Raw genomic sequence first — 13,480 nt, forward strand, 5'->3', positions numbered from 1 at the left:
GACGCGGTAGTAAAACGTGACACTTGAGGATTTTATCCCGCGGCCGGGACACACGCGTATATACCTGTACGTGTATATTCGCCTGTATACCTACACACGCGTGCGCGCGCGACGCCTCTGTGCACGCACACTCGGAAAAGTCGCTCGCGCGGGGTGCAAGAATGTATATATAGATATATATATATACGCGGCCCGATACGTCGGGCCGACCGACCGATCGGGGCGGATGCGTCGTTTTGCCGATGACTGCATACGCCCCCGCTTTATGCGTTTATGTCTTTACTGCGCCGGCGATACGTATCGCGACTATGAGCATAAACCACGCACCGTCGTGCTCGCAACTGGATCTCGATTTTACGGCGAAACGTTAGCCGAAACCCTCCTCGGGCAAAAACGTCGTCGCCCTCCCCCTCACCCCTTCGTCCCTTTATGCTGCGATATACAAGCGTCTAATAGCGTGCGAGGGAAAAAGGAGGAGAACAAATTATACCTATAGCGTTATTCCATATAATTCCATCTTTTCCTCGATTCGTCCCCTCTTTCGCGATCTCACCCGAGACGTCGTCTCTCGAAACTGAGAATCGATACCCGATCTCCGTCGAAAACGTTCCGAAACGCAGCGTGACATTAGGTGCTTTATCGTGACACCCGAGAAGACAAGATCGATCGCCGCTCTGACCCCGCTCGCGCTGCAAGTAACCTAAGAATATCGGCACTGGAAAAAGATCTGTTCATCCCCGTAATGGATCCAGGCGCGCGGCCGGGGGAGAGAGCAAGAAAGAGAGAGAGAGAGAGATGCATTTCCTGCGAAGAGAGGCCGCGCATCTCCGCGGCGCGAGCGAGCGAGCGCATCTGTCACATCGAGAATTCCGGAGTGACGCGACCCAACGGCGCGCTTGAGTGACACTTCCTGGCTTTTCTGCCGCCGTTGGAAACGCGGCACGTGGAGCACGCGACCTATTTCCTATTATTAAGACACTGGCCGTCGGGTATTCTTCGCGGCTGCTGCCGCGACTTTGATCTCTCTCTCGCTAGCTACGGATATAACGCCGCCGCCGCCGCCGGCGGCTTCGAGTCGACCGCGTCAAATATGGGCAGCAGCGCCGAGGAGGAGAGACGAAACGTCGAAAGCGGGCGCCCGGCCCGCGCGCGCTCCTTCCCGCGAGATACACCCGCGAGGATTAGCCCTACGCCGCCAATCTCCGATTCTGGCTCCACGTCCACAATTAAAAGCCTCCGAGAGTGTTAATTCGTTCCTTCTTATTCGGGGTTCCTTAAATCCCGAGAAGGAGAGATCCTCCCCTCGGCGCGAATCGGGGCTTGAATTAAAGGAGCGAGCTTCCCGCGCGCGCGATAGGGTGCCGAATCTATTATTTCGCCTAAGTGAGTTATCACGATCATCCGCGAGGTGTGAGAGAGAGCCTCGCCGTTCTACGCGATATATATATATATATATATATATATATATATATATATATTTGTGACTTTTATCTCTCGCCCCTCTCGTGACTACGTTAAAACGCTCTTAACGCTTCGCTTTTCAATGCTACTCGAATATAACATTCACGACGGCAAAGTTGCGAGAGAGACCTGATTCCATCGCCATTATTCCACTCGTCTTTCCGCGTCATTTTTACGAGTGGAAACTTTTTTGGTGATTAAAAATTACGGTCGGCACGCGAATGTTTCGCAAGTGTCATAAAGATAAAAATAACCGTATGTGTGTGTGTGTCTGTGTATGTATGCGCGCCTCCGGCCGCAACACGGTTTTTTGCGCCATAAATCGCGAATCGATTCGGAGATGCATAGACCTTTCTGAGGGGAGTGATTTACAGTAAGTGTCAGTTTTGGTAGACGAGGCGGAAAGTTCCGTAAAAATTGCGCCGCAACAGGTTGCCCGTACGTAGTACCTGCATGCATTCGCCCGGTGTATGCACACGTATGCAAAGGGAGCTAGAGAGAACGTCTCGCTGTCTATACGCGCATATATATATATATACACGCCATACGGTAAATGATATGCTTGCATAACCGTAAGGGGCATAAAAATGCAAGTACACCCGACGCAACATTCGATCGTTTGCATAGCTCTCCATAGCGCCGCCGGTGGAAAACGACGCTGATAATTTTACGAGAATACGAGCGAATCTTTTTATATACACGCGGAGGCGGGGTGAGGAGGGGGGGGGTGGGGTGGGAAGGCGGGCATAAGAGTATTCTAATTTCAGGGATTTTTACCGTCGATCAATTACATCCATCTTCCGCGTTATTACGCGAACGTTAAAATTGCGTCGTTGCGCGCGGCGCGCGACGATAAAAACCCGTAAGGCGACGAGACGCGCAAAAACGACGCCATTGAATATCAAGTGCGCATAAACGCGCCACGTCAGGATAAACAAGCGGACATTAATTCGCGATAAATGCAGCACGCATTAAGAAAGAGAGAGAGAGAGAGAGAGAGAGAGAGAGAGAGAGAGAGAGAGAAGGCAATCGGACTCGAGCGATTAAGGGCGTATCAACTTCGCTCGGAAAATTATGGCGACTAAAATTGAATTCGTCACCGTTCACCGGCGCGCGCGATCCGGCGACTGAAATCGGTTGGCCGGCCGCGCAACTGCAGCAACCACGCCAAAAGCACGCGGCTAATTCAGCGTTACACGTTCGTAATTGCGTGCATTTCGCCGTGGTCACTCCGCGCGGTATAATCCAACAACGGCGCGCGGCCTAAGACGGACGGACGGGCGGATGGACGGGTTGGACGGACGGAATACTTTTTTAAGCCAGTTAAATACAACGTTGCTTATATACGATCTGATGCGTCCAGAAATAGCCTCCGTGTAATAACAGTTTTGCGCCGCAATGTGGTATTCGAGCTGACTCATCGAGAATGTGCCTACTTTATTGCAAATACGGAGGTTGTTATCGATGCACTCGAAATAGAATTACGCGGATTCGCGAGCGACTCGTTATTACGTACACAACGCAAAAATAAACAGGCTGTCCGTCAAACTTAAGGCTTAAATTACCGTTCAATCGTTTCTTCAGAATCCTTCTGATACTTAAAGCTCTCATTATATATTGTTTCAAGCAAATATATACTTATGATGCATCGAGAGATGAATTGTAAACATCATGGATAGAAAGCCTACTTAAAAAATTGGAAGAAAATCGGCCTGTATATAACAAAGGATTCAATTAATAACAGTTATTGTATTTTTTTATCGAATAAATTGAAATATACTGTTACGTGATTGTAAAATATTTTCTCACTTGTGTTAATTGGAATTAAAGACAATTTTTTTTTATATTCTATCAAAGCTTGTCACCTCTTGTAGATTTCTTTTTACGATAGAGAAAAGAACACACATCATGCACAATAAATTAACAGATTATTGTACAAATTATTTTAGAATTTGTTCAGATTTAAATATCTATTCTAAATAATCTAGCCTATTCTATTTATTTTGAAAAGTATTAGATCTATGAAATATTATATATTTATTTAAAATTTTTTATATTTTAAAACTGATACATACGTCTATACATCTTTCTATTATACGTACGTGTCTCAAACTTTCACAGATCTATCACATCTCAAATTAAAATAGAAATACAAATCCTCACTTACCATGACGATACGCAGCAGCGGAGTTTTGAAGCTATGCCGAACTATAAAAATACAAATATATCTAAATTACAACAACGCTCAAAATAATATATTCAAGAATGATCATTGTACGCATAAAACAAATGATTACTTTCGTAAGTTATACTTGAGAATTAATAATAATAACTTATTTCACGATTACTTTTCCATCGCTCTCAAGGCCTCACCCCTCCCCCTTTCAGATTCCTTCAGATTGCACACAATGCTCATTCGCGAAAATGTGTTCAAATACTATAACGAGTAGCACTAATTACGAGAATGTGACAATTGCGCGACATCTCGCATGACATTTCTGACGTTAGTCGCACATGGTGCATCAGTTACTATATATCGCGACGGATGAATAACGTCAGATAAATATACACAAAGATGCGATCTGCTCGACAGGCAACGCCTCATAAATTAGTTCAATACGGTCTCAAACGGCAAGATTTCGAAGCGTAGATGTACTGGCAGAGGTAATCGATAATTCTGATATCTCAGAGAAAATCCTCTTCGAAGTCTCGTACTTGTTGCAAGCGCGGTTTCCGGTAGCAACACATCGGAGCGGCTGCTGCTCCAAGTCTCGGCGCGCAATGTTTACATCTTGCGTTATACACACAAACATAATACTCTGCGTCGCAACAAGAGTTCACGGTCACAAAATATGTAACACAATATTGATATTATGAAGTAATTAGTGTACGTTGAATATTGTTTTTCTTTTCCATCTCCCCAATTGGCCGGCATTGTATCGTCTCAGCGGCTTATTATTTATAGTTAAACGATTCTGGCGTATCACTGCGCGTTATCAATCCTAAAATTACTAGACAGATTTTGTTTTGATCGATGCGAAAAATGCGCGACAAAATATGTATTCGAACCCAAGAGACAAGTATAAAGAGCCCAAGTATCGCCCGTAAATATCAAAGCGAAACTTACAATTACATGTACGCTTTATCACTTCGATTTTGTAGTTGAGATAAAGCCGCGCGCGATGTATCTGCTTCGAACGCTATCCTTAGCCATTTGTATGTCTTACGTACGCATCACGTAAGTTGATAACTCCTCGTATATGTCGATAATCGTAATTATTCATAAGATCACGTTCTCCTTCGGTACTCGCCGCTACTATGCAGTCTCGAGAAGTAATGCGAGGTCACGGCTCTTGCCATTACGTACCGACGCGAATCTCGTCGCGCGAATGATAACAGCAAAAGCGACTTGGTAAACGCAGGGCGCTGCCATACAATTCAGACGCCGTGTGCCACCCACTACGATACTTAAACGTATTAAACGTTGATATACGAATATTCCGCTCGTTTCAATCTAGATTATCAATGCACGATCGACACATATCATGGTCTCTCGGTATACACTTAACTGTCTTAAATTATTCCGCTCTGTTAATCCAAAAACGGTAGGCAAATTTTATTTAAATCTGCGAAAAATGAAAAGCACGACGCGAAAAGATCTAAATATCGCTAAATGGATAACCGTCGTTAATATTATAACTAAACTTGTAATAATTCTTTACAATATCTCTGCGCGATTATTTGCTAACGATGCTCGAGTCCGAAAAGTTTTCACGCGATTTTTGGAATTGATAAGGCGGAGTAATACGATATACTAGATCGAGTCAATTAAGTAATAGAGAAATCGTGATACTTTGACCGCTTGTTAATTAATTTAAAATTCAAGGAACAAAAATATTTTATTACACATTTCGATTAACCGTTCTATATTACGTTTTTTTCTGTGACGTTTAACGTGCTCCTATATTGTATAACAAAAGATATAAACATTTTGTGACGCGACTCAAGCCGATATGGCAGGCTGTCTCGGTATGTTGCTATTATATCGCTCAAGCATCGCGTAACAAAGTACCGCGAGACATCAAACGCGATGATCCGCTTTGATTATTAGGATTACCGATTATCTGCCATTCGAGGTTTATTACACTAGTTTGTGAGACGCATGTCGGACGGATCGTGATTTTACGTGTACTTTCTCGCGTTACTCGCGTCCATCGCGATACAGTGACGTGCGTCACACGTGCAATTAACGTCGGAAGGATCGGATAAGTGTCGCGTAATTATCGTATTTTGCTGATTAGCGCGCGAGTGTAATTAACCGTGTTCTCGCAAGTATCGTGTTGCGAGAGAGGAACCTAAGAAGAGGAAGAGGAGTAGAAGGAAGAAGGTCTGGAAGACATCGGACGACAGCGAAGCAACTCTAGGGTAAATTATTATCTATTATTTCAGTCGTTTTCCTTATGAAATAAATATTATATATTTATTTTATGCGCACAACAATTATTCTTAATAGATATATATAATGTTTGAATTATTTTTATTATTTAGTCATTTTAGATATTATAATTTAAATACCTATATTTGTATCTTACTCTCAACGTTGCAACACAGTCACTCCGCTATCGCGCATCGTATTTGTGAGTGACACATTTTTATTTCAATTTAAGATGATAGATCTGTGAAAATTATGAGATATCGCGTATGGATGTGTATACGACGTGTCTACGCAATGATTGATTGCATTTAGTTTTATAACGCGTCAAGTGTACTATAATTTTTTATATATCCATACGTCATACACAATTGTCACAGATCTATCGCCTAAATTCTTTATATTCATATATATTTATCGATCACTTGTCCTTGCAACTTGAAACTCGAAGAAATGTGAGATGAAGGAGACTGAATAATTTGCGTGTCGCAATTGCGTATTGCAATTTTCTACCGATCGTCATCACTGTAAGTATATAGTAGATACGTCTTGAAGTTCACAACCGAACGGAAGATGCGAGCGAACCACGCGCGTGCGTTACTCTTTTTCTCTCTCTCTCTCTCTCCTTTTTTTTATCATATACACGCAATTCACGTTTAGCGCCGCCGGCATTCCCCCTCCCCCGCCCCCCGGTTCAATCTAGACAAGGTCGAAGGGTAGATTCGAACGGACGAACAACTGCACGTTAATGCGCGGTCGTGGTAGATGCATGTGTGTCAAGAGAGTATTACTGAGAGGAGCGAATCCGCGCCTCCCAAGACAGAGAGCGCCTAACTTCTCGGGGCAGGCGAGGCTTTATGGCCAAAGTTGACGGCGCGATGCACGGATGGACGAGCAAAATGCTCGCCACGTGACATTCTTGCGCCCCACCGACCTCGAACTATGGCGCGGCTCATATCCGGCGGGTAGTTCTTCTTAAACCGTCAGCTGCGAGCTGCAGGAGCCGCCGCTCTTGTAATCTCATTCATAAGTACCGAGGATCCAATTTCGTGATACTCGTTGTCATGCAGCAATTATGATAACAAGTGTTAATTTGAACGGAACAAGAAGCAACTTTTTACGTCCCCTATAATTTCTTTTCGGTTCTCACGTCGGCAAGCTGTCCAAAATTGGCGGATAATATATAGAATTCTATTACGAAATTCTAGATACATAACCCAAATCAATTGGAATCCAATTGTTTCTTTAATGTAAAAAAATATTTACCTTTTAAATTAAATAACTATCCCTCTTTTTTCTCTATTTTTTTCTTAATTTAAAGTTAAACTCGTTGTCGCGTAACAATTGCGATGTTATAATAATAGCAAATAATTCGATCGGGATAAGAAACAATTTTTACATTCTCTAATTTCTTTTCAGCAAATTGTCCAAGTTCCATGAATAATATAAGATTATATTACAAGTTTTTCTAGCTAAATAGTTGAAAAAATTTAGATTGTTTCTTTAGTGGAAAAACATAAGGAATAATCACCTTTTATTATAATTCAAATTAAATAGCTCTTTCTTCTCTTTGTCTCTCTCTCTCTCTCTCTCTCTCTCTCTCTCTCTCTGTCTCGCTATCTTTTCCTCAGCGATTAAAGTTAAGCTCCAATAAAAATTCTGTTAACTCTGAGAGGTCCTCTCTCGCGTGAGAAGCTCAATGGATAGCGGATTACTCGCGTCCTCAGGATGCACCTCTCTGTATCCAAGTTGATAGCGAGAACGTAAAAGGATACGACACTGTATTATTCTAAGAACGATCGCGCCCTTCTTTCTTTAATATCCAGTCGTTGTTCCCGCCAGTGCGTGTCGCGCCGTTGAAAATTTCATGGCGGAAGCGCCGGCAGCGTTCATCTGGGATTATTACGGAACGAAGAAAAGGGAGAGAATGGAGGCGCGCGCGTTCGCGCGCTCGTGTGTTAGGTTCTCCCGTCTATATGTGAATGAAATCGCAACGGTCGAACACTTCGCGCCTTCGGTCGTAAAAAGTGCAGCAGCGTGTATGTATGCGCATATACTACTCGCGGGCGTAACATGAATGGCGGCGATACCGACACGTGCTTTACCGCGGCTCGCATCTGCTCGCGTTGGCGAAACTGCTCTACGTGGACTGAAAACGTACAATATCGGTCTAATAAAGGCAAAATCCACGGTTATACGCCATGGCGTTGCGCTATTGTTCCAGTCCAAAGAGATAATTTCTCGTGGCATACATGTTCGTTATACGCGGGTGTGAACTGGTTTAGTCTGTATTTTAACTAGAATTTATATTAAGAACGATCTAGATTGCATTTTCTCTACGATATAATATATCGCGGATTAAAAACGATTACAAAAAAAAATACATAACTGTAGATTCGCAGCTCAAAAATTCAAAGTTCCCGTACTTTGCTATTAATGAAAAAAAAAAAAAGATCTTAAATTGAACGAGACGGCAAGAAGGCGAAATGCTTGCTGGGACACGCTGTGTAACAGTATTAGCAATCAACACCTTTCTGATATGAGCACACGGGCAATGGAATTTTAGAACGCGCCGGTAAAAAATGTAGGATATGTATGTATATACGCTCGAGCGAGCCGGCGGGGGAGGCCAACGTGGAAATAGCAGCCGCGCAGCAAATCCGCGAACTGGACAGCGTCGATTAACACAAGATCGTTTTGCTTTATTTGTTTTTCGTTTATCTGCTTTCGAGCACGATAAAAGCGCATCGGCGCGCGGATTCGTATGGCTACCCTTTGACAATGCCAGCCGAATCAATCGCAAATTGCTTTCTCTGTGCCGCACTACCGTCAATTCGGCAGTACATGTCGCGGCCGTATATACAACGTGTAGGTATAGCCGTGTACCAAAATTTTATAGAGCTCGTATTATTCGGTGGTATAATAAAAAAAAAATTCGCCGAGTGCGTACGTGTCCCAAATTTTTGATAACGAAATTATTACGAGCGGACTCGGGTGTCCGCTGTATCGAATTACGTATAGGACATAAACGCGAAACGAGAATTTGATAGACACTTTCGAGAGAGAGACTTCTCTCGCGGTTATCCTGATGCCGAGAGTGATCCTTCCCCGTGTATCCGCGAGGCGCGCAGCCACTTACGCGCGTGTGTATGTATACGTGGTATATTATGTGTCATGCATACATGCATGATTCATGTACGCGCGTATACGTGTATATATATATATGTGGGAGACGTGCGCGGCCGTGTGGCACGTGCGTGTGTATCCCTGATCTCTCTCCCGCGGACGACGTCAGCTTACAAATTGCCAAACTTCTTACGAGAGCTTGTTCAAAAGGTTGAGAAGGGAAAGCAGTGCCGCCGGCAGGATGAAAGGACGGGGGTAGAAGGAGGCACTTGTACGATCCAATATCCGACAAATCTGGCCTTGCGTGTGCGCGCGCGCGGGTCAAATTTCTCTTACAATACAAACGAACGAAATAGTACGCCGCTGCACTTGAGTATATTTCGTATCGACTGTACTCGACGACGAATAAGATTAAGGCCCGAATTCGGTTAGAATCGAAATAAACAGAATACCGTAATGAAAATTACACTGAAAATTACATTTACGGTCTCTCTCTCTCTCTCTCTCTCTCTCTCTCTCTCTCTCTCTCTCTCTGGAGGATATTGAAAATTCACTGTGCATTCGCGAGAGTCTATTAAAATATAAAAAGCCTGCTAAATAAATGCAACTTTGACATTAACGTTCGCGGCGTGTGAATCAAACGTTCTACGTGCAAAAGTTAATTTTTAATTAAGAATATAATCAAAATATATTTTATCTCTACACATGTTTCAAAATTCTACGAAAAATTACAGGCGAAATTTACATTTCTACCGTATTGCACGTCGCGCGGTTAAATAAATTGGAATAATGATCTTTTTCCATTTGCTTTTGTCACTTCGATGTTTTCGCCCGCGCGAAATATGAATTTTACTAGGCACAGTAGTCTCCTCCCCGTGTCCCATGTACACATAAAATGGCGGAGTAGGTATATATACGCGAATAGCGTATATTCCTGCGCAATGTAACACGTAGCGCGGAAGAAAACAGCTTAAGGCCCTTTCCGCGCCTTTAAGGTGGTAGAAGATCCTACGTTAGGGGACTCTACGCTACCAGTCCGTCCCTCTCTCACTCCCTTCACCCTTATTCTACCTTATGACTTTATCCAATTCCCATGAATTCTCCCTCGTTCTCTGCAAAGCAGTCGCGTCTCCTCTCCGTGCGGACTTTGCTTAGACGAGATCCACGGCGCGCAAAAGTGCGTTACACGCGTTGAATAAGAAACAAGAGAGACCGACGATTACAGTCGGCGAGTAACAAAAACAAACGATCGTATCTTTCTTTCTTTTTTTATTCTTATTTTTTGCTTAGAGACGGGTCGGGAAAAGTTGCAAATTGCGGGTGAGTCGAAGGAAAATTTAAGGATCCACGACCGATTTAGGACCCGGCCGAGCTAGGGGCCGAAAGTTCGTCGCGCTGCGCGACGGGATGACCTTTGCCTTCGTTTACGACTTTCGGACTTTTCCTCGCGAGAGAGAGAGAGAGAGAGAGAGAGGGGATCCTCTCCTCTTCACCTCGTTTCCCTTCCCTTACCTTATATCCTCCCGCAAGTTCGCTCACCGCGAGCCTATAAATTCTGACGTTAAGACGCATAAATCAGACGTGCGTGTGCGAGCGTGCGTATATATGGCCGCGGGCGGTCGGCTGAGCGATTAGAATTCCGGACACGACAAGAGGACCTTTCGCGCTGCAAATACAAGATCGATGTAATCATAATGCGGAAGACCCGAAAACCCCGGGAAGGTAGCAATCAACGCGTTCTCCGGACAAATAATCCATCAAGTCCTCCAATGGCGCGTCCTTTCGTCGGATCTCTTCCTCCCTCTCTCTCTCTCTCTTTCTCCCCGGGATCTTGTGAAAAAACCGAAGGGGGATACCGGTCAGTTGATTGGCCTGAATATGCATCGCGCGTTCCGCAGGGTGCCCCAAATCGCCTCGACTGTCCACCGATGGTGGAGCTACACGGAAATGATCGATGCTCGACCGATATTGGATAGCGACATATGGAGTGGCGTATATCCCCGCCAGCTTGTGCGAAGCCATAATAGGTGACGGCGAGAGGTTTTTTCGCGCGAGCTGGAAATACCGCGGCGCGGATCGGATGTTAGTTCCAGGATCCCTGCCTAATGATCCACCGGTAAAGAGAAACGTCGACTCGCGAACATCTGCGCGAAATCTTCGCGCGAGCCACATTTTTAAATTAGATGAGTTTACAAGGCATTCTCGACACGTACAGCGAAAGCTGGCGGCTAATAAATACGATGGGTATGACGTGTATGAAGATAGTAAGAAAAAAAGGACTATGAAAGCTCTTGCGATGAAATAACGTAAATTAAGGAAGCTTTTTAACGTATAGCTGTAATAAATGAATATTTTAAAAATAGAAATTGTTGGAAATTTTCTTTATATGCCACTTGACGTGATGAAATATGAAAATATTTAATTAGAAAAAATGTAATAATATGAAAATTATATAATTTAGAAAGAAATTATAATTACAAGCATACATTATGTAGGTAATGCGCGATGGAAATGACAAAATATTTCAACCAAATTATAAATTAAGGTATTACGTATTTTCGAAGAACATATAATACGAGAATACGAGAGTTATGTGTTTTATTATTTGTTATTCTCTTCGAAGAACGGATAGGAGAGTTAAAGCTGCACGGTAAAGTACAGTATCAAGTTGCGCAAATAAAGATACAGCGTAGCAGCCATTTAGGAGTGGCAGATGGATCGGGCGGCAGAGTGAAGAACAAGCGGAACGGAAAAACAGGGGGAAAGGGGGAAGGGGGAGGAGGCGCGCGAACAAAGTAATGAGGGTAGTCTCGCGCCCTGTCTTCACCCTCGTGGCTCTTAATCAATTATTTTTCAAATCGCCCCACGCGCGACTCGCGTCTTTATCCCCCGCCGAGGGAAACGATTCCTTTTAAAAAATTGATCCTGCAGTGTCTTTGTTTAACGCACCTCTCCTCCGAGCGCCACTTTTTCCTCCCTGGCCTCGCTGAGGGAAGGTAAAGTAGGTCGGCGATGCACAGTGCGGGTGAGGGCTGCCAGGTCACCGACGGGTCGGGGAAAGGCAGGTGCAGGCGGGGGAGGGGGGCAGGAAGGGGGAACGACACACAGGACGCGAGGGTGGACGGCTGTGCAGAAGGAAAGGGCGTAGTGCGATTTAATTCGACGAAGGAAAATCGAACGACGCAATTTCACGCGGATTAGGATCGAACGACGGCGACGTAGGGCCGCCGATAGGCTTCATTAGACGCCGAGATTAAACAAATTGCGCGCGAAAGCGTCGAAATGAAAAACCGGAATGATCTGTCTCTGATGACGGTGGCGCTCTCCCTCCGACGACGATGGGAGGGGGAGGGGGGCCTGTCCGTACGTCCTCATAAGTCTTCGCGACACGTATTAAGAAATTTCGCGTCGCGCGTTTAACCGTCGTCGCCGTCGTCGTCGTCGGGATAACTTCGTTGCCGTTAATCCCGCGTATAAAATGAGCTCTGTCACGGGAGGGGACAGCCCACGGCGGTGAGAGAGACATCTCGAAGCCAAGTCGTCGTCGTCGTCGTCGTCGTCGTCGTCGCGAATCCGCGACCGCGTGAAATTCGTAGCGGGGGAGAAAACGTCGGATGGGTTTATTACGCGCCGTGAATGTTTATTCCAAATAATCCCCGGCGATTGACTCGGACAAATATTTGCACGTCGCGCTCGCGCGTGGCTCGACCGTGAAAGGGCGGCGGCGGAACCGAACAACAAATAACTGAGAAACAAATTAACGCTCGATCGAAAACGAAAGAGGCTCGAAACAAGATTGTTTTCGTCGTCGTCGTCGTTGTTGTTGTTGTTGTCGTCGTCGTCGTCATCGTCGTCGTCGTCGTCGTCGTCGGACGAAAGAGCGTTGGCGAGAGGGCCCTTCCTTTTCGCCTATCAATTCCCCCGCGTTCGCTCTCATCGAACCGACGCACTCGCTGTCCGCCAACGCGAGAGGAAACGTAAGGGCTCCCCGGTACAAGCGAATTCTTCAGTCGTTAGGCGCAGAGGCTGTAATTGACGTGGTCGAATAATGGAGTGCTGCCGATGGGTACAAAGGGTGGCGGAGGAGGGGTGACTTAAAAAACGAAAGAGAGAGAGAGAGAGAGACGCGGACGAAGCGTGTTGAAGGGTATGTTGGTCGGCCAGGAGCAAAGTTCCTTGCGATCCGAAAGGGAGGCAGAACGTTTTTATCCCGTTTCGAACCCCTCCGTCTGATCAGGAAAGCCTCTCACGACACGAGTGATTTATTCCCTCCATTTCTGGGGATTATTTTATATATCCAGAGCCCGCTTCTCCCTCTTCTCTCTCTCTCTCTCTCTCTCTCTGCAGAGCACACGTACCGCGGACTTCCCCGGTCGCCGTCGTCGTTCACGAGACTCCTGTCCGACGAAATCACCCATCGATACGTCGAAGTTCCCTCTCGACCCATCCGCGGTTTTGTCG

This window comes from Wasmannia auropunctata, unplaced genomic scaffold (assembly GCF_000956235.1).
Source record: "Wasmannia auropunctata unplaced genomic scaffold, wasmannia.A_1.0 LD336057.1, whole genome shotgun sequence".
Lineage (NCBI taxonomy): Eukaryota > Metazoa > Arthropoda > Insecta > Hymenoptera > Formicidae > Wasmannia > Wasmannia auropunctata.